Source organism: Chiloscyllium plagiosum, unplaced genomic scaffold (genome assembly GCF_037043375.1).
Source record: "Chiloscyllium plagiosum isolate Xiang-an unplaced genomic scaffold, Cpla_swu_hap1 HiC_scaffold_38, whole genome shotgun sequence".
In the NCBI taxonomy this organism is placed as follows: Eukaryota; Metazoa; Chordata; class Chondrichthyes; order Orectolobiformes; family Hemiscylliidae; genus Chiloscyllium; species Chiloscyllium plagiosum.
This window is the reverse complement of record NW_028270176.1, coordinates 71,219,149-71,237,405: the sequence shown is the minus strand read 5'-3', so window position 1 is coordinate 71,237,405 and position 18,257 is coordinate 71,219,149. Positions and strand designations below refer to the sequence as shown.

Genomic DNA, 18,257 nt, shown 5'->3' with positions numbered 1-18,257 from the left:
TCACCACCCCCCCCCCACCCCGAGACCCCAGTGAGCCCACACAGGGGACAGCTCATTCAGATGCTCAGTGTGGGAGAGGGGATTCAGTCATTCATCCCATCCCCTGAGACCCCAGCGGGTTCACACTGGGTAGGAGCTGTTCACCCCTCTGTTTGACAAGGGATTTGCTGCATCTTCAACACGACTGAGAGACCAGTTAGTGCACACAGGGAAGTGGTCATCCACCTGCTCCGTGTGGACTGCAGGACTCTGATTCTGATGTTACTGTCCATCAGAGTCAGGACAGGACCTTGTTCATGATGACACTGTTGGAGTATTGATGTTGTTGTTAACCACATTAACTGGGCTGGAGTTGATTGAATTTATTTTGCCACTTTCTGAACCTGAGGATGTCTCCCTGGGCAGTAAGTCTCCACAAACAGCAATGCGACAATAAACAGGGATCATATGTTTTGATTTAAATTGTGACTGTAGCACTGCTGCTTCACAGCATCAGGTACAAGGTTGGAGTCCAGCCTTGTCCAACGGCCGGAGTCCAGCCTTGTCCAACAGCCGGTGTGGAGTTCCGATATTCTCCCCATGTTAGTGTGGGTCCCCTCCAGGTGCTCTGGTTTCCTCCCACAGTCCAAAGATGTACAGGTCAGGTGGGTCAGTCGTGCTAAATTGTCCACAGGATCCAGGATTGTGCAGACTCGGTGGACCAGCCATGGGAAATGCAGTGTTACAGTGATAGAGTGCTCTGGGTGTGATTCTTCGGATGGTCGCTGGGGTTTGATTGGCCAATGCTCTTCTTTCACACTGCAGGGATTTTATTCCATGATTGAGGATAAAGGCTACACAGCAGGTGTCCTTGGAGAAGGAGCATGTGGTGTGTATCAATACTCTCGATGCCTTTCGATAGAGGTGGGCACCGCAGGGGATAGTGCTTTATCTCCACCACTGCCCCCTCCCCAAAACTCTACTTTGATTTAGTCCCTTCTCACTCTGTCACTTATAATGGTTTGCTTGGCCCATAATGGGCTTTGTTTGGAAATATTCAATTGGTTACACAAATGGTTTACTGCTGGTGATTATGTGTCTAGATTAGAGTGGTGCTGGAAAAGCACAGCAGGTCAGGCAGGATCCGAGGAGCTGGAAAATCAACGTTTTGGCAAAAGCCCTTTTCCAGCACCCCTCTAATCTAGGCTCTGGTTAAAGTATCTGCAGTCCTCACTTTTCCACTGCTGGTGATTATATGTTAACCAAAAGCAAAATGGCGTAATGATGATTTTGATGGTGGGAAGGTTGCTGTGATCACATTTCTGGGTCGGAGAAATGGGGAAAAAGAACGCTTCACAGCTCATAGAACGAAAATTGAAAAGCAGTTAAATCAAACCAAAGGTTCAGACAGGGAGGGAATATTTCCCTGGATTTTGAGTAGCTGGAAAGTGATAGTCTCTGGGAATAGACAGGATTTTGTTTTACAAAGGTTGAAAGTTTTAAAACTGTTATAGTCAGACAGTTTACGTTATTTTCTTTAATTTTATTTGTTGTGCAAACACCTTTTACAACATTTTAAAACCAAAATTTACAAACCTTGTGTTAAAGATAAATGTTAAATAAAATCCATCAAACCATCCCTCACTGAAAACTGATGTGGACGTGCAATCTCCTGGAGAATCCCTGCCGACTCCTTCCTACCCGGGCTCCATGACTATATACATATCTGGGAGATAGCAGCAGGAGGAGACCATTCAGCCTTTCAATCCTGCTCCACCATTCAGTGGGAAGCAGCTGACCATCCAGCTCAGTCTCCTGTTCCTGCTGTGCTCCAATCCCCTTTCATGACTTTACCTCGAAGAACTATATCGAAGTTCTCCTTTGGTTTCACTGCCTTTTGTTTCAGTGACGTTGAAACTTTATTGCTGGAACAGCACAGCAGGTCAGGCAGCATCCAGGGAACAGGAGATTCGACGTTTCGGGCACAGGCCCTTCTTCAGGAATGAGCACAGGCTCATTCCTGAAGAAGGGCCTGTGCCCGAAACGTCGAATCTCCTGTTCCCTGGATGCTGCCTGACCTGCTGTGCTGTTCCAGCAATAAAGTTTCAACTTTGATCTCCAGCATCTGCAGACCTCACTTTCTCCTTTCAGTGACGTTGCTGTGTTACTGTGTGGGTGTAGGCAGGGTTAATGTGATGGTGCTGCAGGATGCACTCAGCATCCCTCATCATCCTGCAGTAACATCAATTGGGTTCAGCAACTAGAGATAGAAACCGTTTCCAGGATATGGGCATCACTGGCCCAGCCAGCATTTATTCCCCATCTCTCGTTACCCTTGAGAAGATGGTAGTGAGCTGCTCTCTTGACCCATTCGCAGTCCATTTGGCGCAGATAGACCGACAATGCTGGGAGGGCGAGTGTTGCAGGATTTTGGCTGAGTGATTCTCTATCTTTGGTTCTTCAAATGTTGTTTAACTTATTCACGATCGTCACATGATTTTGAGGTTTCAGTCTGCAAATCTTCACCATCTCGCACCCTGTATACAGGTTAGAAATTCAGAGCAGACAATTCTAGTTTCTCTGGAATATTTTTTCCCCTTTCTTCCCCCAAAGCTGTAACCCTCCAGCTCTCTTACTCTCTCCCACCATTCTGACTCTACTACCCCCTAATGTACACCCTCCCCATTCTCATGGAATTGTTGATAAACAGGTCTATGCCCCCACTTCCCGTCCTGGTTAGACTCTGCACCCTTTCTGGGTTCACTTCCTTTCCCTCAGTTGCTGCAAGTCAATAATGTAACAGCAGAATGAAACAAAAGCAAACAGAAAGGGAGGTGGCAGATCCTGGACAGAACAGGAAGCTGCAGTCTGGGAGAATGGGTCACATCCTTTGTTTCTCATTTGTTGATTCCAGTGTTATGACAAGTTGGGAATGTAACTTGGTCCCATGTAGGTGTGGTGACACTTTGATCCTCCAACAGATCAATACTACAAGCAAATACGTTCCTCCTCCAGACAATCACAGTGTGAAATACTTTCCACAAGTTACCCCGAAGCACATGTTCCAAAACTCACCCACATTCTGTACTTGTGCAGTGCCAGGTTTCCCCACAGACGTGTGGTCCCTGCCTCGGAATTTGGGAGTTGTAGTCCTCATGCAGGCACTGGAGACCTGTCTCTGGAACATGAATGAAAAGTGTGGGATGGAGGATGTTGTGTATTGGATTCCCATTCAGACACATGGGACATGTGGGCTGTCACTTGGATTTACTGAGACATCCGCTTAGACAACCTGATTTCTGACGTAAGGAACATAGATTCAGCCAATTGGGGGATAGGGAGTTTATTAAGGCGCAGTAGGCTTTAAGAAGAGGTGGCCCAGTGGCTAGCACTGCTGCCTCACAGCGTCAGGGACCTTAGCCGACTGTGTGGAGTTTACACATTCTCCCCATGTTTGCATGGTTTCGTGCAGTTCTCCAGTTTCCTCACACAGTCCAAAGATGCGCAGGTTAGGTGGATTTCCCATGCTAAATTGCTGCCAGTGTCCATGCACGTGCCGGTTAGAGAATTAGCCATGGGAAATGCAATGTTACAGGGAACGGGTGGGTCTGAATGGGATGTTCATCATCGGGTTGGTGTGGACTCGATGGATGAATACTCTGTTTCTGCACTATAGAGACTCTATTCCTGCACTATAGAGACTCTACTCTATTCTCATGAGGAAGAATGTACTTGTTTCGATGTGTTGTGAATCTGTGGAATTCCCTACTCAAAATGCAGTGGATGCCAGGACAATGAGCCAATTTAATGAAGAGATACAGACGTTGAATTTGCAATGAGATGAAGGGTGAGAGAGAGCAGGCGGGAAAATCCAGCTGAGACCGATGTGAGCTCAATCATCACCGTATTAAATGGTGGGGCTGGTTCTCCAGTGCCCAGTGCTTATCTTCTTACGGTAATAACTGGAAAGCTGAATCCAAAAATCACCACCTTCACCAAAGGAGATTTTCGGAAAATGACAGATAGTCAGGTGGATTAGCGTTCCAAGCTTAGATAGTGAGGAAATATGTAGGAGATAATGATTTTGCAATTTTAAACTGAGGGGAGACAGTGATTTATGGTTTTAGATTGCGTCGTACATTTGCAGCGTCCAGAGTACGCTGTTGTGAATATCTATCCTGTACTTTATTACAAAGCCAAGGTCACTGACAACGAAAACTAAAACACCCAGGAAACATCGCCTCCCCTCGTAATCTGATAAAAGACTTCTGATAAGTCTGATTGAACTTAGAACACAGATGGAAAGCTGGAAGATTAGATCCGCTCCCAAGATCCTGTGCTTAAACAAAAGGAGACTACAATAGGATGAGGCAGGAGTTGGCTAATGTAGACTGGAAACAAAGACTTTACGGTGGGAAAGTTGACGGACTGTGGGGGAATATCAAAGCAATTTTTTGAAGTGCTCAGCAAAAGTATATATCAGGGAAAAAGAAGGACTGTAGGTAAAGGAATAATCTGTCATGGGTGGCTCAGGAAATAAGAGAAGCTTCAGCAAAATCGACGTTTCGGGCAAAAGCCCTTCATTCTTCCTGATGAAGGGCTTTTGCCCGAAACGTCCATTTTGCTGAAGCTCCTCGATGCTGCCTGAATTGCTGTGCTCTTCCAGCACCATTGATCCAGAATCTGGTTTCCAGCATCTGCAGTCATTGCTTTTACCCACGAAATAAGAGAGGCTATCAAACTGAAATAAAATGCATACAAATTGCCAAAGACCAAGGAGATTAGAAAAACTTTAAAGATCAACAGAAAGCTAGATGGGATTGGGGGAGAAAAGTGATTAATACCTATCCCCAGGGCCAGAATAGCAGTTTACACTGCTAGAGGGGAACCTATTATGTGGGGAACATATGGCCTCTGTAATTGTTGAAGCACTTAACTGTTACCATAGAGATAATCCTGATCAAGTTACAAATCACAGCACACTCCAAAAGCTTGCTCTTCCAAATAAACCTGTTGGACTATAACCTGGTGTTGTGTGGTTTGTTCACCGCACGCCAACACCGGCTCCTCCACATGAGAATCCTGATAGATACCCCACTGAAACTGAAGCACCTGTCAGATATTTGAGGGAGCCACGGGGGCGTGGGGGAGGTGTGTGTGTGGTTTAACCACAAAGTGTTGAGCTGAACTCGACTTTCTAACTGCCGTTGCCATGGAGATAATACTGAGAGACAGTCTCTATTCAAAGTCCCAAACCACAAAGTTATAAGAATGGGAACGGCACATCGGACAGGCGGGGAGTTACCTGATGCTGCCTGGAGGTGTTCTGCATGTACACTATCCAGGTAACTGCCATGTCTCATCAATAAAGACTCAAAGAAGACCTCTCAGAGTTCTGTACCTAGTTATTCTTATCCAGCAGGGTTCAGGAATATGAGTACACAGCAGTCAGTCTTCACAGTGGAGGATACGAAGAACATGCCAGTAATTGATAAGGAGACGGAGGAAGGTGAGGGCCTAGATAATAACCATTATCGTGAAAGAGTTAGAGCTGGGCAAGCTAATGGAGCTAAAGGTACACAAGTCTCATTGCCCTGATGGAATACATCCCAGGATACCAACAGAGTTAATGGGAGAAATAGCAAATGCACTTAGAGTCATAGAAGCCTACAGCAGAGACAGGCCCTTTGGTCCAAACTGGCCCATGCCGACCAGAATGTCCATCCACACTAACCCCATTTCCCTGCATTTGGCCCATTCGCTTCTGACCCTTTCCAATCCATGTATTTGTCCAAATGTCTTTTACCTGTTGTGAGTGTTCCTGCCTGAACCACTTCCACTGGCATTTCATTCCATATACATACCACCCTCTGTGTAAAACAGTTGCCCCTCAGCTTCCCTTTTATTCTTTCTCCTCTAACCTTAAACTGATCCAATCAAGCCGTCCAATCCTTGAGTTCCTGGGAAAAAGACTGAGTGCATTCACCTTATCCATGCCTCTCATGGTCTTATACACTTCTAGAAAAGAGCCCCCTCAGTTTCCTCTGCTCAAAACATTAAATCCTCACTTGTCCAACCTCTCCCTATAACTCAGACCCCTGAGCCCTGGCAACATCCTTGTAAATTGTTCTGCACTTTTTACAGTTTAATAACTGAAACCTACATTACATTCATCATATTTCCAGTATTTCCCCACGGTGCTGGAACCGACGTGACAATGGCAATGGATTACAATCCATGATCGAGAATGAACTCCTTTACAACAATCCCGTTTTCATAGTGCTTCCCATGGTGCAGGTAGCCTTGACTCTTTCTGGTTGCATGGTTAATAAAAGACTTGTCCTTCTACAAAGCAAAGTTGTGGCTTAATTGTTCCTGGGAAATGTGCCATGATTTTTCAGACTTTCAAAAACAAATGAAATCTCTCTCCACACTCACCATGCTGACATGGACTTGGCAGTGTCTCAGTACTTTTGCAGTCACACTGATTTGAAATATTCGCCCACAGACAGAATGCACACCTCTCCTTCCAGATGAAAAGGCCAATGATATTCAGATCGGCACGGATCAAGTAACCATCAGATCTGAACATGAAGTTCAATTTGTATTTCTCATCCGCAAATCCACCCTTTCAGTACCATACAACAGAGCACACAAGTTACCACTGTTAATACAGGATGGAAATTCATAAGACAATTGTAGATTAAACTGTAGTTTCCTTGTTCCCCCAAAGCTTTAAACCTCAGTCTCACAATTTCTCTCTTCTGTGAACTGAAATCCAAACCAATCCCCCACTCCTTTCCTCCACACCCAGTTCTCACACATTCTCTCTTCGAATTCAGTTTCCTAGCTCCTGATGAGAACCATCCTGCATGCACTGCTTCCTGCACACTCTGGCCAAGACCCATCTTACTAAAATGAGCCAAATTAGAATTCTAACTGCAGACCCATCCTTGTCCCATTCCATAACAACCCTGAATCTTCACAAAAGAGTTCTGATAACTTTCTGCAAAACGCTGCACCACGGATAGTCTGATCACATGTCAGGGTAGCAAGAAAAGGGCCATTCTTCTGGGTCCTGCTCCCAGAGGGATGAAGCTGATAATGATAGATTAATCCCTCACACCCACAGCCTCCTTCCCAGGCACTGACCTATACTGCGCATACTCCCACAGTTGCCAGCACTGCACCCATGCACTGGTCTCCCGTCCTACAGCACGTGCTCCCGATCATACAGGAGTCCGGGTGATTGACAGCAGCTGCTGCCCAATATATCAGAATCCCTACAGTATGGAAACAGGTCCTTCGGCCAAACAAGTCCAGACCGACCCATTCCCCCTAACTAATGTAACTAATACTATGGGCAATTTAGAATGGCCAATTCACCTGACCTGGGCATCTTTGGATTGTGGGAGGAAACCGGAGCACACGAAGGAAACCCGCTCAGACACGGGGAGAACGCGCAAACTCCACACAGAGAGTCGCCGTGGCTGGAATCGAACCCGGGTACCTGGTGCTGTGAGGCAGCAGTGCTAACCACTGAGCCGTCTCTATCAACGCGGGGGGGAGGGAAGGGGGCTGGAGGACTGGGTCAATGGGATTGTTAACAATGAATGAATGCGGAGGACACTGAGGGATGGACAGGTCAGTGAGGGACAGGATCAGTGCAGCAGCAGGAGGGGATACTGGACAAACTAAGCCGTGGGAGAGTCTGACAGGAGAGAAACTACAGGAAGGTTCTGTTCGGAGGCTCAGGTAGGGACAGCTGGGAGACAGTATGGCCTGGTGGCTTGGGCAGGTTTACTAATCAGCCTCTTCAAAGATGCTGTTACTCAACTCTGATCCTGATCCTCCTAGTCCAGAGGTAAGGACACTTACATTTTTCCAGGTGGGCAAGGGATACAGGCACTGCCTTTCAAAAGGAACTCACCTGTGTTGGTGACATTAACAAGACTCAATATAGACTCACTGACAAAATGCTGGTGTACTTGAACTTCATCCAGAATATTAACACCTATAACTGGGCAACGCAGACCCCAATGTACAGAGTTAAATCCTGGATACTAATAACAGCTTTGTGCATGGGAAATCATATCTCATGAATTTGACTCAGTTTTTTTGAAGAAGTAACAAAGAGGATTGCTGAGGTCAGAGCATGGACATGATCTACATGGACTTCAGTAACATGTTTGACAAGGTTCCTCATGGGAGACTGGTCAGCAAGGTTAGATCGCATGGAGTACAGAACTGGCCCGAAGGTAGAAGGCAGAGGGTGCTTTTCAGGCTGGAGGCTTGTGACTAGTGGAGTGTCACAAGGATCGGTGCTGGATCCACAACTTTTCGCCATTTATATCCATGATTTGGATGTGAACATAAGAGGTATTGTAAGTACTTTTGCAGGTGACGCCAAAATGGGAGGTGTAGTAGACAGTGAAAAGATTACCTCAGAGTACAAGGGGATCTGGATCAGATGGGTGAATGGACTGAGGAGTTCAGTTTAGAAAAATGCGAGCTGCTGCATTTTGGAAAAGCAAACTTTAGCAGGATTTATACAGTTAATAGCAAATTCCTGGGGAGTGCTGCTAAATAAAGAGTCCTTGGAGTGCAGGTTCATAGTTCCTTGACGGTAGAGAAGCAAGTAGATAGGATAGTGAAGGCAGCAGTTGGTCTGCTTGTCTTTACTGGTCAGAGCATGGAGTATAGGGGTTGGAAGGTCATATTGCGGCTGTACAGGACATTACAAAAGTTGCTGAATCAATATTCCATATCATTCTGCTCTCCATCCTATCAGATGGATGTCCTTAAACTTTAAAGAGATCAGTAAAGAATTATAGCATGTTGCCAGGGTTGGATAGGCTGTTTTCCCTGGAGCGTCAGAGGCTGAATGGTGACCTGAAAGAGATTTTTAAAATCAGGCTGGGCATGGATACGGTAAATAGACAAGATATTTGCCCTGCAGTGGGGGAGTACAGAACTAGGGGACTGGGAGGGAGGGTAGGCAGACAGGGGGTGTGTGGATCGAGAGGGGTGAGACAGAAATGGCTGGGGAAAGAGGCGGGGTGACAGAGAGGGCGGCACAGAGACGGGTGGGGACAGAAAGTGGGATTAGAGAGGAGGGGAACAGACAGGGGAAACGGGGGGAGGCTGACAGAAAGGGGGAACAGGCCGGCGGGGGTGGGGTGATAGAACAGGCCGACAGAGGGGAGCGACGGACAGAGTGGGGGGAGACGGAGGGGGGAAGCAGACAGAGCGAGAGAGACGGGGGGAACAGAGGGGGAAGATGGAGAGTTATTTTATAGATCTAAAACTCAACCCTGTTCCTGTTTTCTCCTCCTCACCTTAATTCCCTCTGGAGGGCTCAGAACAACTGTATAGTTCTTGGAAAGTAGAGTTTCAGGGAGATCAGGTGCTGAAAGTGGCATTTGGGACACTAACATTGAATGGAATGTGCTGATTCGATTCGATTCCACTCTCTGTGTGGTGTTTGCACATTCTCCCTGTGTGTCTGCGTGAGCTTCCTCTGGGTGCTCTTAATTTCCTCCCACAAATCCAAAGACATGCAGGTTAGCTGGATTAGCTTTGGGTAATGGTAGGTTACAGAGTTAGGGTGGAATGCTGTTCCGATGGTTGGTATGGTCTCATGGGCCGAAAGGCCTGCTTCCACACTGTAGGGATTCTATCACTGAGTATAGAGATTAGGAGGTCATGTTGTGGCTGAGTTTTAGAATACTGCATTCAATTGTGGTCTCCCTGATTTCAGAAAGATGTTACGAGAATAGGAGTCAACCTCTTAATGACAAGTTCCTGGGAAGTATTGACAGACAAACAGACCATGCAGTGTGGGTGGATAGTTCCTTGAAAGTGGGGTTGAAGGTAGACAGGTCAGTGAAGGTGGTGTGCGGTATGCTGGCTGTTTTTGGGCAGTGCGTTGAGTATCGGAGTTGGGAGATCATGTTTCGGTTGTACAGCTGATCGGCTCGGCCACTTTTGGAATCCCATACTGCTTTCAATTCCAGTCTCCCTGCTATAGGAAAGATGTTGGGAAACTTGCAAGAGTTCAGAAAAGTTTTTCCAGGGTGTTGCCAGTATTGGAACATTTGAACCATAGGGAGAGGCTGAATAGGCTGAGGCTATTTCCCTGCAGCACTGGACACTTTAGGTGGCTTTATCGAACTTTATAAAATTATGAGGAGCAATGATAGGGTGACTCGTCATGGTTTCTTTTTTCCCAGGTAGGGGAGACCAAACAAATATTAATCTTTTTTCCAAGTTGGAAATGACAAATTCTAGAGGAGAGATGGCAAGTTTAAAGGATATGAAAACCGAAACAACTGAAGATGCTGTAAACCAGGAAGAGAAACAGAAGTTTCTGGAAAAGCTCAGCAGGTCTAGCAGCATCTGTGAAAATAAATTAGAGTTAACGTATCTGAGGAAGGGTGACCAGACCCGAAACTTTAACTAATCTTTTCTTCACAGATGTTGCATGACCTGCTGAGCATTTCCAACAACATCTGTGCAAGTTTAAACGGAGTTGTTTGGAGTATATACCTGAGAGTAACTTTATAAAGTGCGAGTGAGACCACATCTGGAGTAATAACAGAAGTTTTGGTCCCTTTATTTCAGGAAATGTGTCATTTCATCAGAGGCATTTCACAGAAAATTGACTGGGATGAACCCTGGATTGCTGGGATTATCTTTTAAGAAAGGGCTGAAGAAATTGGGTCTCTACTTACTGTATTTGGGAAGAATGAGAGGTGATCGCATTGTAACATGTAGGATTCTTAAGGAGTTTGACAGGGTAAATACTGAGCGGATGTTTCCCATCATGAGGGAGTCTGGAACCAGATTCTGGGTCACTCACGGAATCACGGGTTCTGTTTTGGATTCGTCAAATTTAAGCCAACACTGACACAGGTCAGGGGTTTCAGTAGCAATGGAGCTGGGGTGAGGTGGAGATAAGCAACATTTTAAGAGTTTGAAATTCCTGGTGTTTGTGATTGTGTAGATGTCTGATCAGAAGGCCATCTTGGGGTCAGATATGAGAGCAATATTGTGAAGGGTGCGGTTCTGTCTCAGATAGTTCCCAGTGGGAGGGAGGCGCTCAGCAATAAGGGAAAGTAATTTGTAATAGCAACTGAAGACAATGGCTTTAACCATTGCAACGTTCCGTTGCAGGAAATTGCAGCCAATCGCGTAGTGGGAGCGTGATGAGCAGTTTGATAACTGAGTAATGGAGAGCGATGATGGTGAGGGAGAGCTGGGCATTGTCAGTGTACATGTGAAACCTAACACGGTGCTTTTGGACAATGTCACCTCCTGGAAGTATGTAGGTGAGAAACAGGCGGGACTGAGGAGAAATCCTTAAGGGACACCAAATATAAGGAATTCAGAAAGGAAAGGGAGAGTCGGGATGGAGCAGGTTTTCCAACAACGGTGGGGTCAAATATTAGTTTGCAGCAGAATGGGAGAGAAGGACATAACCAGAAAAGACAGACAGGTAGAACAAGGAACAATATGTGATTTGGGGAGGGGGAGCAGCCCAACTCCAAAAGCACTATTCCTACATTAGTGGCATCACCCAACTCCACCCTAGTCTCAGCTCATTTACTGAAATACTCGTCCATCCCTGTGTTATCTCCAGACTTCATTATCCAAACACACTCCTGGCCAGCCTCCCACATTCAGCTTACATGCAATCTCAAGAGTATCTAAAACCCTACTGCCCTAGTGCTCACTTGTACCAAAACTTGTTGATCCATCAAAAGGCTCCTATTAACAAGCAACAATTTAAAATTCTCACCTTTGATGTAATTCCTGGCTGTGAACACCCCTGTCTCCCTGCACCACACAACCTGTGAGACCCGACAACGCATTTTCTTTCAGACTCCCAACGATGTGTTTATTCATTGCTTCACCTGTCTGGCTGTTTCTACTGTTACCAAGACAACACGGTCGGGAATTCCCACCCGAACGCCCTCAGACCTGCTTTCCTCCTTTAAGGTATTCCTGAAAACCTGCTTATTTGGCAACTCTTTTGATCACCTGACCTAATATCCTCATCTGTGGCCTTATGTCAGAAGTTCTCAATAGTATTTCTGTGGATTTATAAACATGATAAAAAAAAAACAAACTGTTGATGATTTGCACATACATTGTGAACTCTTCACTGTCGCTGAGTGAATAATCTAAAATAGCTCTTACCCAACCACATTGTGGGAGCACCTTCACCACACGAACTGCAGCTGTACAATGAAGTCAAACATCACCTTCTCCACAGGCAATGGGGCTTTGGCACTGATCAATGGTATCTGTGGAGGGAGAAACACACAGTTGACATTTCAGGGAGTGCAAAATGAATTATAGGGAGGGAAAATGGTGCAGAATTTGGGATTTTCAAATTTGCGATTTAGAATATGCACTAAGTTCTATAAAACCTCTCATCCCATACCATGAAAATTTCCTTCTCTTCCTGGTCAATATGTCTTTCCTTTCCCCTGCCCTTCACCTTCACACATTGCCAATGCCTTGGCCACAACAACACTGTGCTGTCAGTGAAGTTTATCACGTGGTTGAGTATTGTCCCGCCCCTCATTCACTCCGATTGGTTGAAGGCCCAACTAGCACCTCTAGCCCCCGTTCCCCCACTCTTATTGGTCCTGCGCTGACATCAATAATCCGAGGCCCATTGTGGGCTGGAGCATGCTCAGTGCTTCCTGCTTTTGCTGTTGTTCATCAGCTGTAAGAAAGAGAGGGCTCATCCCGGTTTCTCCTGATGTCAGACAATAACAACAACTACCTGCACTGTATGGAACCTTTCACATTGGCAAATCTCCTAAAATGCTTCATGAATGATGGAAACGTTGATAAAGAGAACGATTTTTAGATACATCTTTAAGGCGGACAGAGGGGGTTCGGGAGGATATTCCAAAGGTTTGTGTCCTTGGCAGCTTCAATCGTGGAGTGATATAGGTGGGCAACAGCTTACAATGGAGACAGTGGCTAACCATAGGTTAACAACGTCATGTCGTAGCCCCCTACCCCACACACCAGGCCTTGTTCTCACAGCCTGCCATTACACATTACCTGTGGTTAGCCACTAAAGTCTCCATTAACAGCTAGTCACTCTCCCCCAGCCAGATGGTTATCCTTTATCCAACTGTTCTTCTCACTCTATCCCCACCTATCCTTTACTCCTTTTATCCTTCCCCCACACTATCTTCTGCACATAAACTGACTTTTATTCTCAGTAACATCTGTTCTGTGGAAGGGACACCGGATCTTAAACTTTAACTCTGATTTCTCTTCACAGATGCTGCCAGACCTGCTGAGCTGTTCCAGAACCTCCTGGCTGTTGTTTCTGATTTACACCATCCGCAGTTCTTTTGGTTTTAATTTACCGGGAGTTTGTAATTCAGGTCCAACAGCCTCTGTCCCAGTCTCTGCTGTCTCTCCCAACCCCAAACAGTGACACTGCACCCGCACAGCTCATGGACAGGTGTTGTCTTGCTGGCCACACCCCTCATCCAGCCCATTGGCTGCAGGACCACACAGACTCTCCTCCCATTGGTCTAGAGCTGCCGTCAATCAGCCGGGCCTCATTGTGATGAGATGGAGGGTTAATCCCTCTCTCTGCCCTGGGATGAGCTTCATAATTGACAGTGAATGGGGCAGTATCACAGAGAACAGGGCCTGGGGGCTATTCAGCCCATTGGGGCTGTACTCTCTCCCTCTGGAGATGCTGCAAAACTGTCCCAAGTCCCCTCCCAGGTGCCCACAGCCCCCCAAATCTTTCCTTAAAAAGTAAAATCCCAAGTCTGTTTCAGAATACCTGCTGAATCTGTGTCGTTCAGACTGTTCCAGGTGCTCAGAACTTTGAGTAAAATAGTGTTCACATTTTCACCTTGTATTATTTGCCAATTACTTGAAAGTAGTTACTAAAAATTGTGACAGTGTTAACAATTCCTCTCTCTCTCTCTCTCTGCAAATTCAAGACCTTGGAACCAAATCTGCACCAGATCGAAATCACTGCTTCACCTTCTCAGCTCCAAGGATAATTATCTGTGCTTCAGCTAGCTCTCCACAAAATAGAGGAATGCATCTTAATTTATTAAAATCAAAGAAACAGACCTTTGGTCCAATTAGTCCGTGCCAACAAAGAATCCTAAACTAATAGATTCCCATTTACCATCTATTGGCCTGTATCCATCAAAACCCTTCCTATTCATGTACCCAATTGGAAGCCTTTTAAATGTTGTGATTTTATCAGCCTCCACTACTTCATCTGGTAGCCCCTCCCATACACACACCACACTCAGCTTGAAAACGTTGCCACTTATATCCCTTTTAAATCTTTGCCCTCTCAACTTCAACCCATGTGCTCTCGTTTTGGACCCACCTAACCTGAGGGAAAAGGACGCCAGCTGCTCACCTTATCCACACCCCTCGTGATTTTATAAATCTCCATGAAGTCACCTCTCAGTCTTTGACTCTCCAGATAAAATAGCCCCAGCCTATTCAGCCTCTCCCTGTAGGCCAAATCCTCCAATCCTGGCAACGTTTTTGTAAATCTCATCCAAACCTTTTCAAGTTTCACAACATCCTTCCCAGAACAGGGAAATTCAAACTGAAATCAGAATTCCAGATGTGGCTTAATCAACGTCCTGTCCAGCCACAGTATGACGTCCCAGCTTCTGTATTCAATGCATTGACCAATAACGGAGTGTGTTAATGAAGTCCCATTTGCCAGCGGTTCACCCTTATCCCTCTAAAACCTTCCTCTTCATATACCCAATCAAATGCCTTTTAAATGTTGCAATTGTACTAGCCTCCACCCCTTCCTCTGGCAGTTCATTCCCTACTTGCAATGCCCTCAACCTGACTAAGATGCCCCTTAGATCCCTTTTAAATCTTTTCCCTCTCACCTTAAGGCTGTACCCTCTAGTTCTGGACCCACCGAACTTGGGAAAAAAGTCCCTGACTGCTCACCTTATCCATGCCCTTCATGATTTTATAAGATCACCTCTCAGCCTCCAAGTCTCCAGGGAAAATAGTCCCCGTCTATTCAGCCTTTTCCAATAGCTCAAACCGTCCAACCCTGGCAAAATCCTTGCAAATATTTTCTGAACCCTTTCAAGTTTCTCAACATTATTCCAAGAACGGGGAGATTGGAACTGAAAACAGAATTCCAGACAGGCTTTAATCAGTGCCCTGTCTTGCCACAATATGACGTCACAACAGCTGCATTCAATGCATTGACCAATAACGGGGGGGGGGGGAGGGTACCAAATGCTACATTCACTACCCCGCCTACCTGTGACTCTACTTTCAAGGAACTATAAACCTGCACTCCAAGGTCTCTTTGTTCAGCAATGCTCCCCAGGACTTTACCATTAAGTGTATATGTCCTGCCCTGATTTGCCTTTCCAAAATACAACAGCTCACATTTATCTAAATTAAACTCCGTCTGCTATTCCTCGCCCCATTGGCCTATCTGATCAAGATCCTGTTGTATTCTGAACTAACCTTCTTCACTGTCCACGACACCTCCAATTTTGGTGTCTTCTGTAAACCTACTGACCATACCTCATATAGTCACATCCAAGTCATTTATTTAAGGGCTCAATATCCATCCTTGCAGCACATTGCTCCTCATAGGTTTCGAGTCCGCAAGACAACCGTCCATCATCATCCTCTGTCTCCTACATTCAAGGCAGTTTTGTAATGGCTTGCTCTCCCTGCATTCCATGTTATCTAACCCTGCTAACCAGTCTGCTTTGTGGAACTTTGTTGAATGTCCATATAAACGTTCACCGCCTGGCTTAATCAATTTTCTTTGTAACTTCAAAACATTCAGTCAAGTTAGTGAGATACAATTGGGCATGTACAAAGCCACATTGACTCTCCCTGTCATTCCTTACCTTTCCAAAATAGATGGATATCCTGTCCCTCAGAATCCCTTCCAACAACTTGCCTGCCACTGACTTCAGGCTCACTGTTCTCTTGTTCCATGGCCTCTCCTTACCAGTGTTTTAAAATAATGGCACCTCACCTGTCGCTATCAAAAATACAAATACCTCAGGAGAGGCCCAACAATCACTTCATTAGATTTCCAGAAAGTTCCAGAATACACCTGATCATTTTCCAGGGCTTTATCCACCTAGATGCGATTTAAGACATCGAGTACCACCTCCTCTGTAACATGGATACTTTTCAAGTTATCACTGTTTATTTCTCCAAACTCTCGAGCTTCCATATACTTCTCCAGTAAAAATAACGTGAAATATTTGCATATCTTTTGCACTCCCTGTGGTTCCATTGACAGCCTTGTTGACCTTTAAGGGGTCCTACTCTCTGGGCCAGTTAATCTTTTGTCTGTGATATATTTGTTTAATCTCTTTGGATTCTATTCCAGGACATCTGAGAAAGACCTACTTCACGGACCGTAATTTTCCTCTGACTGGATCCACATTGCCCTCCAACACATACCCTCCACTTCCCGCACCTCCGCCTTTACCCCACCCCTCCAGCCACAATAAAGAATATAACCCTGCAGTCTTCACCTTCCACCCACTAATCTCCAGATACAGCACATTAACCTCTGTTATTTCTGCTACCTAAAGTCAGACCCCACCACCAGAGACATATTTCCCTCCCCACCTCTATCTGCGTTCCACAGAGACCATTCCCACTGTGCCTTCCTTGTTCGGTCCACTCCCTCCCACCAACCCACGCTCCACACCCTTGACCCTTCCTTGCCGCCACGGGAGATGTAAAACGTGCGGCCACACCTCCCTCTGACATCTGTCCAAGTTCCCAAAAGGATCTTTTCACATCAGGCAGAGATTTGCCTGCACATCCCAAAACCTCATATACTGCATCTAGACACTATGGGAAGAAGGGCTTATGCCCGAAATGTTGATTTTCCTGTTCCTTGGATGCTGCCTGACCTGCTGCGCTTTTCCAGCAACACATTTTCAGCTCTGGGGAGAATGTGTCAACTCCAACAAAGACAGTTGCCCGAGGCTGGAATCAAACCCAGGTCCCTGGTGCTGAGGAAGCAGTGCTAACCTCTGAGCCACAATACTCTGGGATCTTTGGTGCTGATGCGCTGCCATACTGATACCTCAGTCACTCACCCTGCCTCATTTCCTAAGAGGCAGTGATGACGGAGTGAAATTATCGCTAGACAGTTAATCCAGAGACCCAAATAAGGTTCAGGGGACCAGGGTTTGAATCCCATCACGGCAGATTTTGGAACGTGAATTCAATAAATATCTGGAAAAAATAATCTAGTGACGACAAGGATTTCACTGTCAATTGTTGGAAAACCCATCTGGTTCACTAATGACCTTTAGGGAAGGAAAATGCCATCCTTACCTGGTCTGGTCTGCATGGGACTCCAGACCTGTAGCAACGTGGTTGACTCTTAACTGCCCTCTGGGTAAACCCAGCAATAAATGCTGGCCGAGCCAGTGACAGCCTTATCCTGTGAATGAATAAAAAAAAACAGATCAGGTTTCGTTCCTTCTCTAGTAGGTACATCCTACAAACTGATTCTGAAATGTTCTCGTACACACTGAACAAATATCTTTCCATCCAAGCCCTTAACACTACAGCAATCCGAGGCTATGTTGGTCAAGTTAAAACCCCTTATCATTGCATCGATAATATTCTTACAGATAACTGAGGTCTCCCAGTAAAATTGTGTCTCAATTCCCCGCTGACTATTCGGAGAGAGTCTATAATACAATCCCAGTAAGATGGTCGTCCCTTTCGTATTTCTCAGTACCAACCAAATAACTTGCCTGGATGTACTCCCAGGAATATCCTCCCAAAGCCCAGCCATAATGTTATCCCTAATCAAAAACACCTCTCCCCCTGCTCTGTTGCCCCCTTTCTATCCTTGCTGTAGCATCTATACCCTGGAACATGAAGCTGCCAGTCCGATCCATCCCTGAGTGAAGCCTCTGTAATTGCTGTAATATCCCAGTGCCATGTTCAAAACCATACCCTGAGCCTACCTCCCTGACTTGTAAGGCTTCTTGCACTGAAATAAATACAGTGCAACTGGTCCGTCGCACCTCATTCTGTGACTTGCTCTTGCCTACCTTGACAGTCTGACTGGTGAACAGTACCAGCCTCAGACTCACCTCTTTTCTCACTATCTCTTTAGGATTACCCCGACTCCCTCACTGGTTTAATGCCTCCTGAGTGGCACTAGCAAATCTCCCTGCTCGTCAGGACCCCATGCTTTCCCCTTCCTATGCCATTGGTACCAA

General features: G+C 45.9%; 1 long non-coding RNA gene across 1 annotated transcript; it reads right to left on the bottom strand.

Moving 5' to 3' along the window:
* Window positions 1–2,317: 2,317 nt before the first annotated feature.
* Window positions 2,318–17,458, bottom strand: LOC148139572 (uncharacterized). Its single transcript, XR_015753653.1, has 3 exons — window positions 17,356–17,458; window positions 12,181–12,287; window positions 2,318–2,516 (listed from the first exon to the last, which is right to left on the bottom strand). It is a non-coding gene; the product is annotated as an uncharacterized LOC148139572 (long non-coding RNA).
* Window positions 17,459–18,257: the final 799 nt, after the last annotated feature.